Source organism: Zea mays, chromosome 7 (genome assembly GCF_902167145.1).
Source record: "Zea mays cultivar B73 chromosome 7, Zm-B73-REFERENCE-NAM-5.0, whole genome shotgun sequence".
In the NCBI taxonomy this organism is placed as follows: domain Eukaryota; kingdom Viridiplantae; phylum Streptophyta; class Magnoliopsida; order Poales; family Poaceae; genus Zea; species Zea mays.
Window position 1 is genome coordinate 81492616 of NC_050102.1, and position 14338 is coordinate 81506953.

Sequence of the window (14338 nt, forward strand, 5' to 3'; positions counted from 1 at the left end):
AAAAGGCGAAGAAACTCCAAAGACGTTCCTAAGGGAATGCAGAGTTTATACCGTCTAAGTAAAAGACGAGGAAGCTCCAAAGTCGTTCCTAAGGGAATGCAGAGCTGATGTGTGGTTGATTCCAAGGAAATAATGGTTGAGTGTGGCTTCGGTTATATGCTTTGGACATTCATTCGCACATTACATCATAGCATTTGCATTCATAAGCATTCATTCATAGCATTTGTGTTCCTAAGTGGTTGCTTCGGCAAAAGGAAGAAGTGGTCTTTTATGTTCCGTTATGTACAAAAAAGAAAAAGCTTCGGCAAGAGGAAGAAGCGGTCTTTTATGTTTCGTCATGTACAAAAAAGAAAAGCTTTGGCAAAAAGAAGAAATGGTCTTTTATGCTTCGTTGTGTACGAAAAGAAGGGAAGGTGTTTTTTCGCCTTCGGCTCAAAATACTGATTTCGTCCACATCAAAGCGTCTCAATAAAAGGGTAAGAATATATTACAAGGTATGAACAAAGTTCCTTGAGAATAGATTAATTGTATTTACAAAAAGTTGTTACAAATTCTCCTGAGTTTTTTCTAGTCTACTCCTATTAATCTTCGTCAGGTTTCTGCTTCGGCGGCATGTCCTTTAAGTATCACCTTCAGCTTCGTCATCCTACATGAATCAAGGTATCCCGAGTAAAAATCAAGTGTGAAGGAGAAGGTAAGTACAAAGTATGATTTCTTACTGGTTCAAGATGACTTCGAGCTTCGTCCCCAGCCTTCTCTCGCCCGCCTTTTGTCCATATCATTTTTATGAATCTATTTGAGATGCTCCGGGCGAGGTCAGGAATGTCGTCGAGAATTGATGGAGACAGGGCGAAGTTGGGCCTGTTGACAATCTTTCCATGCTCGCAGCCAGCCTTCAGGAATGCTGCAGCAGTACCCCGAGAAGCTACCCAGGCACAGAAGTCACCGTGCCCAGCTATAACTTCGTCAAGTTCTTCAATTTCAGCTTCGATATGATCGAAGGCTTTTGGTAAATCTTCATCCGAAGGGGTAAATTTCCCGCTGCTGGCTCCAACTGAGTAAAAGATCTTCTTTAGTTGTTGGATACAATTGTTGCTAAAATTCAAACATTTATCCTGAAGGCTTGTTAATGATTTCTTCAAATTTGAGTTGGCTTGGACTTCGGCTTCAAGTTTCGAATCAAGTTCTAGCTTCTCTTGTTCAAATTGTTTTGATTGGCAGAGAAGCTTCGAATTCAATTCTGCTACTTTGGCTTCAGTCTCTGCCAGCAAGCCTTCGGTTGATTGAAGTTCGAAGTCTTTCTTTTCAATAATAGCTGATTGTTCTTTTATCTTGCTCTCTAAATTTTCAATTATAGCTTCGTGCTTCTTATCTTCTAGATCTTGCTGCATCCTCAAAGCTTTGCTTAGAAGCATGCTCTGCAAATAAACAACCTTCGTTAAAGAATATTGCCATTATTAAAAAACAATAGAAGTTAGAGAGAAGGATGTTTACCTTGAAATTTGAATAAAATAAGCTGCCGACGATATGTTGTCGTCGGTAGCGGCTGATGTCTGTCTCTAGTTTCGGAAAACCGATACTCTTTGATAGAGTACCGATGACCTTAGCCCCAGCTGAGTCCCGGATGCAGCCCAGTTTTTCATCATCAATGCCTCCAAATAGAAGAGCTCCTGGCTTGTATCCGCAAGATTTGGCGTATTCCTTAAGCTCTTCTTTTTCGGCCTTCGACAGTTTTTGCCCGACTAAATTTTGAAATGAGTAGGCTTCGTCGTCCGAAGTGTCTTCGGCTATTTCTTTCCCTTTCCCAGGCACTGTGGCCATGGTTTCTTCAGCAGTGGTGGCAGCTTCTTCTGCAGCCATGTCTGTTAAAATTTTGTTGATGTCTTCAATAGTAGATTCTAAGTTTACATCTTCGGCTGTAGCGGCTTCGGTAGCCGCGACCTCCGAAGGTGCGACTTCGACATTTTCTGTGCCCTCAACAGCTGGTGTTTTCTGAATTGACGCCCTCGGTGGCGTCTTGTCAATAACTTCTGTTACGGCAATAATTCTTTGCCTTTTCGCTTTGGCTATCTTCGTTATTTCCGGCTCCGCCACCTTTTGAAAAAGCTTCGTCAGTCGAGGCCCTAATGGACTTAGCTTCGTGGGCATGGGTTCAGTCATTACCTTTAGAATTTCCTCCACGTCGCTAGTAGAAGGTGGTGTGGGGGTCCCCTCTTCTTCGGATAGTTTTCGCTTTGGAGTTGATATTTTTCTCTTGACAGTTTTCTTCTTTTTTGGTGGTTGTTCTTCATCCTTGTTTAAAGCTTCGGCCGCTCTTTTTCTTCTCTGGCCCTCAGCACCCTTGTTCAGCTGCGCATAATCAGGATATTCGAAACCCAGTGCATCAAGCACTCGGTTCAGCCTTCGCTTCGGACGGGTGCCGAAGGCTGCTGTCATCAGTTGATCTTCTTTTTTCGAATAATTTCCAAGAATTTCATTACACATCACCTCAACTGTATCCAGCCACTCTTGGCAGGGCTTCTTAAAATATTTCTTGAATTTGAAGTGGTAAGGAAGCCGGACAAGATCCCCTTCCTTCTTCTCCCCCTTTAACTTTGGCATTTCCCATTTTTTCAGAGTAGGGAAGACTTTGAATGCTAAGAATTCTTGAACCAGATCCCTGGTACCAATATGCTCTTCAATGATTCTGAATTCATCCATTGCCCGTTGAGTTTGACCCTCTGGTGTCATGTTGCAGTGGGGTCGGGTTTCTCCGAAAGTTAGCTCGAGTGGACTTTGCACAAGCTTCTCCTTGTCCTCATCAACCTTGACATAAAACCATTCTGATTTCCAGCCTGCCGGCCATTTGCTTCGGTAGCTGATTACAGGAAACTTTGCGGTTTTCCGGTAGGCAAAATTGTAGCAACCGAAGTTTTCATGAAGCCCATCTTTTCTGGCCTTTGTTTGATAATGCAATTCATGAACTCGACAGAAACTGTCAGCAAAAGGCTCCACTGCTTGGCTTCGGAGGGCCCAAATATAAACGCTAAGCCTAACGATAGCGTTAGGAGTTAACTGGTGAAGGTAGATGCCAAACCTCTTCAATATCTCCGCAACAATCTCGTGAACAGGGAATCTTAGCCCAGCCTTTAAAAAGCTTTTGAAGATGACAACCTCGTCCTTCTCTGGCTTCGGGGTGGTCTCTTCTCCCCGAAGCGAAGTAGCTTCTTCTGATCTTCACTGAAAAAACCTGCTTTCACCATCTTGGCGAGATCAACCTTTGAAACAGTCGATTTTCCGAAGTCTAGGTGGCTGGGTTTGCTGGGCATGGCAATACGGTAGTCATCTTCGGAGTCGGTTTCTTCAATGTTCCCTTCTCCTTCGGCAGCTGTCGGGTTTGCTTCGGCAGCAGGCATTTCTTCCGCAGTCACCAGTCCGGAGCGCTGCATCGAACTCTGGCCATTTAATTATGAACTTGTGAAACTTTGATACTTTTTTCTCCGAAGCAGGCTTCAAGATGGAGCTTCGTTCAAACCTGACAAACAAGCTTCGGTGATGGTTAAAAATTTTGGCAGCAAAACAGTGCAAATAGCAGTAAATGCTGTGGTAACTTCACACCTACTCGTCTGTTTATATAGTGCTGCAGGTAAGAAGGCGAAGCGGCAGGGTTTTTACACCAGGCGGGCAGTAACTTGTACTCGCTGCGCAGTGGACCGCAAAGACCAAACAGTGACTCTGCAAGGTGGGACCGACACGATCTCGGGAAATGAATCGTTTCTCGGCAACGAGCTCAGGGAAGGTGTTTTTTGGACCTTCGGCTTCCCGAAGCTTGAGAGGATTTTTTCACGGTTCAAGCTCGTTACGAAAAACGATCTAGCGCCGCGAAAGGGGCTACTGTTGGGCCCATGCTTCGTTGCGCCGAAGGTCTTGCGTGAAGAAGCAGCTTCGGCTGAAATCGTCCCCAGGAAATGGCCGAAGGTTCCTTTTTATAGAGCTTCGGCGTTGCAAACCGACATAAAGATAGAATGACCTTTTTATCCATAGAGGTCTAAGATAATGTTGTAAACTTTTGTAAAGGGCATAATTGTAATTCGTCACAGGCTGCGTCCTGTGTCTATAAATAGATGAACAGTACCCCCGTACTGTTCACACGAACCTGTCATTTGCCTTCACATCACACTTGTATTCTTCAAGACCGAAGGTACATTTGTAATTTGGAGTCATTTACATTCGTTTATAATATTGAAAATGGAGATGATTTTATGATAACATTTAAGTATTTTCATATCTCATGATTTATATGAATGCTTCGTTCCTCATTGTCACGCTTACGAAGCTACGTCCTTCGTAACCTTCGTCCGAGATGCTTTATATTCCAAAGGGATATAATGTTATGGAGGACGAAGGACTTTTACACTTAACATTTTCTATGTTGCCTTGTTCTTAATTCTTAGCATTTGAGAACAAGTCCCCAACAATTTACTAGGATTTTCCTTTAAAAAGAATTGCTATTAAACATCCAATAATCAATCATGCGCAATAAAAAATGATTCAAAATGCAAATAAATAATAAACACTTGAAAAAAATTATTATCCTAATTACCAATAATTACTAAATTCATTATTTTTAGTTGATGGCTTTTATAGCGTTACACAGCCCCACCCACAGCAGTATGGTGGAGGCCAGCCGCAGCGACCTCCGCTCGCGGCAACCAATCAGGAGTTCCTGAGCACGCAGCCGCCCTTGTTCACCAAGGCAGAAGATCCGCTTGACGCCGATGTGTGACTACGAGTCGTGGAGTCCAAGTTTCCCCTCCTCACGGGAGCTTCGCGGACCTGCTCGGACATGGTGGGATCATTCTCGCGCCATGCTACCAGCTGATCATGAAGTGACATGGGAGGAATTCAAGACTACTTTCAGGGGACACCACATTCCAGCAGGGATTCTGGAACATAAGCTGAATGAGTTTCTGGCATTGACTCAGGGGACCTGTACTGTGTTGCAGTATGTCCAGGCCTTCAATGACATGTGCCAGTATACGGGTTATCACACAGATTCTGATGAGAAGAAGAGAGACCGTTTCCGCAGAGGTCTCAACACCAAGTTGCGTGAGCGTGTCAACACTGTTCGGGCTGATAGCTTCAATGAGTTGGTCAACCTAGCCATATCATAGGAAGACTGTATTGTAGCTCACCGGGCAGAGAAGAAAAGGAAGGCACCAATGTCAGGACCCTCTGCTCCACCCCAGAGGTTCAAAATTGTCTCCAATAATTAGAGCAGAGAATTTCAGCAGCAGGCAGGAAGATGGGTGATCAGGCCACCTCAGCAGCAGCAAGCACCCAATCGCTTTCCAGCTCCTGCCCCAAGGAACAATCAACCCCAGCAGCAGCAGCAGTTCCACCACGGAAATGGGAACAAATGCTTCACTTGCGGCAATGTGGGTCATTATGCCAAGAATTGCCCAAGGAATCAGCAGAGGCAGATGCTAGCACCAAATCAAGACAGAGGGACGAAGCAAAAGGTGCAAGTCGGACAAGGGAAGCTCAATTTCACTACTCTGGAAGAGCTACCTGAAGGAGCACCCGTCATGACTGGTATCTTTTCAGTTTTTAATCAACCTGCATCAATTCTGTTTGATTCTGGTGCATCACATAGCTTCATTACCCAGAAGTTCAGCGTTAAATGCCAACTGCCTTTCTATCATACAAAAGGGTCTTTCATGATAGCAACACCTGGGGGCAAAATTGCAACAAACCAATTAAATCGAAGTGTGCCGATCTCACTAGGAAGTAAAATCTTCAAAACCACACTCCTGATTTTGGGATTAGAGGGTATGGACATCATTCTCGGAGCTGACTGGATGACTCAACACCGAGTGGTGTTGGATGTAGCTGCCAGAGCTCTGGAAATCCATTCTCCTACCTTCGGAGACCTTACATTGTATTTACCCAACCAAGAACCCACTCGATCGTGTGCTTTTGCTATGATAGAGTTACCCTTGAAGAAAATTCCAATGGTCTGTGAGTATGTAGATGTTTTCCCTGATGAGTTGCCAGGAATGCCACCAGACCGGGATATTGAATTCACGATCGAGTTGCAACCGGGAACGACACCTATTTCCAAGAGGCCTTACCGGATGCCACCCGCTGAATTGGCAGAATTGAAGAAGCAGCTACAAGAGTTGTTAGACAAGGGTTTCATCCGCCCAAGTACTTCACCTTGGGGATGTCTAGCCTTTTTTGTGAAGAAGAAAGATGAAAGCTTGAGGCTGTGTATAGATTACCGCCCACTCAATGCGGTGACTATCAAAAACAAGTATCCTTTGCCTCGTATTGATGTTCTTTTCGATCCATTGGTCGGAGCCAAAGTATTTTCCAAGATAGACCTTCGCTCTTGCTATCATTAGATCAAGATACGAGCAAGTGATATTCCGAAGACTGCCTTCTCGACCAGATATGGGTTGTATGAGTATTTGGTGATGTCGTTTGGGTTAACGAATGCGCCAGCATACATCATGTATCTGATGAATTATGTCTTCATGCCTGAACTGGACAAGTTCATTGTGGTTTTCATCAATGATATATTGGTGTACTCAAAGAATGAAGAAGAGCATGTCGGTCATTTGCATGTAGTGCTCCAACGTCTGCGAGAGCACCGTCTTTATGCCAAACTGTCAAAATGTGATTTTTGGCTGAATAAAATCAAATTCTTGGGTCACACTATCTCTCAAGCTAGTATAGCTGTTGATCCAGATGAAGTGCAGGAGGTAATGAATTGGAAGCCGCCAGCATCTGTCCATCAAATTCAGAGTTTTCTGGGATTGGCGGTTATTATCGAAGATTCATTCCAAACTTCTCTTGAATTGCAAAGCCCATGACTAAATTGTTGAAGAAGGGAGCCAAGTTTGATTGGGGTCAGAAGTGCGAAGATGCTTTCCACACCTTGAGGCAGCATCTGACCACAACACCTGTGTTAGCGCAACCCAACAACAACAAGCCATTTGATGTGTACTGTGATGCCTCTGGCACTGACTGGGTTGTGTTTTGATGCAAGACAACCGAGTCATTGCCTACGCATCAAGGGCACTTAGGCCTCATGAGCAAAATTATCCCACTCATGACTTGGAGTTAGCAGTCATGGTTCATGCATTGAAGATGTGGAGGTACTATTTGATGGGAACCCACTGCAACATCTTCGCAAATCAAAAGAGCCTCAAGTACATTTTTACTCAGGCTGATCTCAACATGAGGCAGAGAAGATGGCTAGAGCTGATCAAGGACTACGACTTGGAGGTACACTACCACCCGGGGAAAGCCAATGTGGTGGCTGATGCCTTGAGTCGGAAGTCACAATGCAACTGTGTGATGATGGATTCTCGCATCAATATCCTGTGTGATGAGTTGAGCAAGATGAAGATCGAAGTAATTCCTTCTGGTGCCTTGTCTCACATTTCCATTGAGCCAACCTTGCAAGACCAGATAGTTATGGCCCAACTCAGTGACAAGGGAGTGTAAATCATTAAGGAGAACCTCCATCAGAAGATAGAGAAGTATAAGTGTTTTTGCCAAGATAAGAAGGGGATATTATGGTTTGAAGCCAGATTGGTGGTTCCTAAGAATAAGGATCTCAAAAAGAAAACTTTGGATGAGGCTCATCTCTCCAAATTCTCCATTCACCCGGGAAGCACCAAGATGTACCATGATCTGAAGCCCCTATATTGGTGGACCAGAATGAAGAGGGAAATAGCTCAGTATTTTTCGGAATGTGACACATGTCAGAGGATAAAGGCAAGCCACTTAAAATTAGCTGGTGCCTTGCAGCCCCTATCAATACCTTCATGGAAATGGGATGACATCATCATGGATTTCATTGTGGGTCTGCCCAACACCTCTCAGCATCATGATTCAATTTGGGTCATTGTGGACCGATTGACAAAAGTGGCACATTTTCTTCCAGTGCACACTACCGATAAGGCTCAGAAGTATGCAGAACTGTATATTAACCGAATCGTGTGTTTGCACGGGTTACCCTGAACCATTGTTTCTGACCGAGGAGCCCAATTTGTTGCCAGATTTTGGGAGCAATTGCAAGAGTCTTTGGGAACTAAGCTAATAAGGAGTTCAGCTTACCACCCCAGACAGATGGTCAGACCGAAAGGGTCAATCAAATTCTTGAAGATATGCTAAGGGCTTGTGCGATCGATTGCGGCACGAACTGGGATAAGTACCTCACTTTGGCAGAGTTTGCTTATAACAACAGTTATCAATCCAGCCTAAAGATGACACCTTTCGAAGCCCTATATGGAAGAAGGTGTCGAACACCCCTCTACTGGTCTCAGCCTAGAGAAAGAGAAATTTTTGGACCTGACTTAGTGACTGAAGCCAAAAAGAAAGTCAAACTAATCAGGAAGAATCTAGAAGCTGCTCAAGCTAGGCAGAAGAGTTACCATGATAAGAGAAGAAAACCCCTCCAGTTTGAAGTGGGAGATTTCGTATATCTGAAAGTATCACCCACCAAAGGAGTGCAAAGGTTTGGGACCAAAGGCAAGTTAGCCCCTCGCTACATTGGACCTTATGAGATCGTGGAAGCATGTGGACTCATGGCATACAAATTCCATCTACCTCTGAAAAAAATGTCTGTCGTCCACAATGTGTTCCATGTGTCCCAATTGAAGAAATGTGTTCGATTGCCAACCGAGGTCATAACAGAACTAGAAGTGGAAATAGAGCCAGATCTATCGTATCAAGAGTACCCTTCCAAGGTTCTGGATTACAAGGAAAGATCAACTCGAGCTAAGTCTATCAAAATGTATAAGATCCAATGGCGCAACCACTCAGAGGAAGAGGCTACTTGGGAGACTGAGGAATTTCTACGTTCGAACTTCCCTGAATGTCTACCTAAGGGAGTCGGTACGTAACCATGCCCAACCCCTCCCCCTGCCCTTTGAATCTCAATATAAGAAGAATGACCTTATCCAAAAAATAATTAGTTGTAAAACTAAATCAAAAAGGACTTCCTTCTGAAGTTGCAAAGAGGATGACATTCGAAGAGCAGTTTACTAGAGAACCTTAATAAACAAACCCACAAAATTAGAGCAAGCCATAACCTTCTCTTCACCCCGGAGGACTCCGACCCGAATCTCGGGACGAGATTCCCTTAAGGGGGAAAGCTGTAACACCCCAGTGTTACTTAGGGTTTTCCCCAGTGCCCCAACTTGTGACCATTATAACATGTGATTTTAATTAAGCAAGAGACATCAAACTTAAGGGACTAAAACCTAAGTTAAGTCTCTTTCATATCAAAAGCCATACTCTAAACATTTGGCGAGGGAGGTCCGGCGAGGTGGTCAGCGATGTTCAGGAGGTCGCGACGGTCACGTCGATGTGCGGGTCGGCGTCAGAGGTGGTCGGAGCTCCCCTTAAGAGAGAAAAGGGTTCAAAACCCTAACACTACCCCAATTAAGTCTTTGGAACATGAAGGAGGAAATTAGTGAAAAGATTATGAAAAATGCAAAATCTTAATGTGGACCAATTATCAAAGATGTAATACACCAAATAAGCTACAAAGCCTAGTAAGAAATTCTAATCAAAGAGTTGTGAAAAATTCCCAAAACAGCCCTTGAAGTAAAGCCTCCTTGAGAAATTCATATTTCTGAAAATCTGACCTCTTCATAAAGAACAGTTGCGTTCTCTTAATTCAAAAACACAAATCCATTTGGTCCAAATATAAAGATGGCGCCAAACTACCTTGAACATACCCTAGAAAAATATGGGAGCAAGACTTGGCCGTTTGACATGATCTTGGCAGGGATTTACCTCGAAACTAGGCCCTGTGACACTGGCACATTGACAAGGCGACAACTCTCTGCCCTTGACCAGAAACCACTCGGCTCCATGCACAAACGATAGAGCTCAGTCGGGGGAACAAATCTTACACGGCGATCTTTCCCAAATTCGCGAATATCTGCGCCCTATCAGCGTTAGAACACGGGCAGAAGCCCGGTGCACGCCAGCCCGCGCACCCGCGCCGAGCCGTGCGCGGCCACACGCCCGCTCATGCACCGTGCCCGCGCCTATAAGAGTAGGGAAGCCTCGACCGTACTTTCTCTGCGCCTCACCTAACTCCCTAGACCCAGCAGTTAGCTCCGGCGAGCTCTGCGCCGCCCGTCGAGCAGCCCGAGCACTCGACCACCATGGCCAGACCACTCCCTGCCATCTCCACTCGATCCCCAGAGCCCCGTACAACTCCCTGAAACAAGAAACCGGACGCTACTTCACCAGAGAAGCCGTTCCACCCTCGCCGGAGTTATTGTCCCCGTCGACGCGCGTGGCCACGACTAACCAGTAAGCCATAGTTCAATTACTCGCGCCCATGCCTTCCCTGACACCTAGTGAAGCTCGCTGACCGGTTTGTTTGGACCCTATCGCCCTGGTTAGGCTAGAGTCCTCGCCGCCGACGAACTTCCCCGCCTGCGCACGTGGACCCGCCAACTCCGGTCACCTCCGACGATGATCCGCACATCAACGTGACCGCAGTCACCTCCCCGACCTCCCTGGACACCTCACTGGAGCAATCTCGCCGCCGGTAAGCCCCTCCGTCGTTTCCTCCACCGCGGGTACTGTTTAGATGAAGGAAGGACCGCGGGTTTGATTTAGAGTCACCCCAGGGGGTTTTCTGCGTAGTTAGAGACTCAGGTGAATAGTGCTTCAGGGGCATGGATTAAACGACTCAGATAAAAGAAAACCCAGGGACCTCGACGAAAAACCTATTTCCTTTAACCATTTCTGTTTGTTCTTTTTAATGAGCAGAGAACTTAGGAAATTCATAACTTGAGTATTATTCAACCAAAATTTGTCAAATCAATTTTGCTGGATTCCAAATATTATAGGCTATCACACAAAAATACTGAACCCCATGTTTTCTGTACTAATTTTTAGAGTTTTGATTTAAATTAGGAAAATACTCAAAACATATTAATCCAGAGAAAAATAGAAATACTTCTGTACTAGGCTCAATAAAATTTGTGGAGATACATACCCAACATACACACTGTTTAAAAATGCTAAGCACCCCAGTATACAAGAACAACTCAAGATTGTCTATTAAAAACTATACCTGTCCAAACTTAGAAAAATAAGAAAGGCAGTGGAAATAATAAACAGAGGATGAACATATTTTTCCTATTATACTTAAGTGATAAAGAACATAGAAAAAATACAGAGGACCCTAGTCCAGAGCAAATCCATGATTAAATATTTTATTAGACACTAAGAAATCTAGAAAAACCATAATTAAAAATATAAGGACCATTTCAAAAATGGTAAGAAACTTTCAGTAGACTCCTAACTGCTAGAACACCACTACAAAAATAATAAACACCCCAACCCATCATAATAAGTGGGTTGAACAATTAAAACTTGATTTTGGCCCATGTTTTAATTAAATCAAGAGAAAGGCTAAAATTGTGCAATAGTGGGCAAACAAATTTTTATCCAATTACTTATGAAGTAGACCACTAGAGAAAAATATGAAACCCAATTAAAAAAATAAGGTAACACACATTACCCCCTACCTCATGAAAAAGACCATATATTCCAAGAAATTCTACCACCCTCTCCCCTAAGCAAGAAGTTGCCAAATTTTAGAATGATTGCTCTTGCACAAAGAAAAAGATAGAAAAAATTAGAAATTTGTTGTTTGACATTTTTCAAGTATAGTGGTAGTAGAAAGCACCCCTATGGCCAAGAACTTTAGAAAATCACAGTAAAATGACCAATAGGTATTAGTGGCTAAAACTTGGTACAAAGTCATATTATTACACCTATATGCCAGCACAAATAAGCATTAGGGATTAATCTACTGTTACAAGAGAGTTGTAGTTCAAAGCATCCCCTCTGCCCTACAACTTGATAATTTTGTACAGAGTAAACCCTTAACGTTTTAAGCCCCAATTTTTGAGACTGAGAGTTATACACCAGTGAGAAGCTACTGTAATTGTTACAGAATTTTTGGGAATTTATAGATCTATGTTGTAGTTCAAACCCACCTTAAAAAGCATAATAGAAAAAGGGAAAAGAGAGATTTAGTAAGAAAAATGAACCTCACCCCAATGAATTCAGCAAGGATCATAATAACCTTCACTAAGACACTAAAATGGAATCAGTGGAACACTAAAATAATCTGACCATTTACCTTGATCATACTTGACCCTAAATTGGCTAAGTATACCACTAAAATTCCCGTAGTAAGATTTAACATTACTTTGTCAATTTAATCATTTTTATTACTATCACATTGCATATCATGGCATACATATATCTCACTCATTGCATTTATTAGATTGCAACCTCGCTGACGGAGAGTACGTGCTCATTCCTGAGCAAGGAGCTATCCACGAGGAAGACTAGGAGCCAGCTCCCGAGCCTGCCACAGAGGATCTCCCCGCAGCCCCAGCATTTGAAGGCAAGCCCCGGTTTTATGCATAACCAATTTATATATGCTACATTACTACACTTAATGTTTGTAGGCTTGTAATGTGCACTTAAGTGTATGAGTTGCTTGAAACCCTTAGTTGCATGAACTCAGGATTCCTTTTTGAGATGGATACTAGTATGCTAGGTCGAGTAGCTGCTTTGCTAACTAGGATCTTGATAGAAGTAGAGTGATTTTTCTAGCACTCGCGCGAGGTCAGGCATTGATTGTATACACCTTGATAACGGGATCTATGATGGTCTATGGACTTGGATCCAGGGTGGATGCCTTGTCCATGAGATGGAAATGGAATTAAGGATTATTGTGTGGATACCAGAGTCAAGCGTTTGAAAGTACTAAACACATGTCGGGAAATATGGTAACCGGTAAACCTAGTACCTGAGTGAAGCTGGGCGCGGACTTTCCCCCTCACTTGTCCTAAGACTGAGTCTCCCATGCTAGCTATGGTGGGTACAAGTGCTGTCACTGCACGGCAGTAGCCAGGGTCAGTGGAGCATTGTATGCCAAGGCGGTGCGCCCTGGCCGCCAATGGGGAATCGATGGGGACAGTTGACGTGTGTGGGGATGGAGTGCCCCTACATGTCGTGTGTTTAGGTTTACCTTGCAAGGTTTAAAAACTCGATTCGAATCGTCTGCTTCTCGCAGCTAATGAGACTGCTTGACCCCTTGTACTGCATTGAGTAAGAAGTGAAATGATGTTTTGCTTGAGATAACATGTTGATTGTACTAAATGATTGATACCATGAATGCTTAGAAAGGAGCAAACCTAGCTAAATTAATTATGCTAGAACTGGAAAAGCTAAAAACTAGATTTAGACTAAGCTAGTGCTTTTGGCAAACCAAACCCCTCAGCCAAACAGCTGCATGGTCTAGAGGTAGAGGAGTAGATTCCTCACACCGGGTAAGTCTAGCTGAGTATTAGTATACTCAGCCTTGCTTGTGGCACAATTTTTGCAGGTACGCTATATGACATGGTTGATGGTGTGACTTGGTGATAAACCCAACGGGTAGAAGGGTGCCCGATCTTTCGATGAGAGATGATGGAGGTGGAAAACTTGTTGGAGAACGACGTTGGCTGCCCGACTACCACAACCAAGATGGTGTGGCGCCTTGAGCGACAGGTACACCGTCTCCTGATAACTACGATTTGGGGTGGAGGTCGACGTTGTGCTATCCGACTACAACAACCACAAGGGTGCTGCGCCTTAGCGATAGTTATACCGGCTCCTGTTGTTGCTGCTCTTGCCGTGCCAAGAACAACCTTGAACCTGCAAGCAATCGAGAACAAGCAAGAACAAGATAAAACGCAGACGCTCACGGATCTGATAGAGTTAGGGTTCTATTTCAAGTATCCGGGTGGTCTAGCCGACACACGCGTTTACAAGGAAGTAGCAAAGGCTAAACTTACATCAAACAAAAACCCAAGTTCTTTGGTGGCTGCTAGTTGCTTAAATAGAGGAATAGAAAGGAGTTCTAATGGAGAACGAAACTCTCTCGGCAGTTTCTGGACGCCTCGTTTGGTTTCTGTCATTGATTCTTCATGCATCTGAAAGTAGACGAAGAGAGCTTTCCAACAAGTAGTTATTTGCACTAAACAACCTTGGGAGTGGAAAGTTATGCTCCATTTAATTTGGTGCATGCTGCAGTTACGAAATTGACTTGGTAGAGCAGGAGTTCACTCGACAGTTTCTGGATGCTTAGTGTCTGGTCTCTCGTTGATTCTTGATCCACTAGAAAGTAGACGAAGAGACCTTTCCAACAAGTGCTTATTTGCTTTAAACAACCTTGGGAGTTGAAAGATATGCCCTCTTTAACATGCACTTGCTGCAGTTACGAAATTATCTCGGGTGCAACAGCTTTTATTGC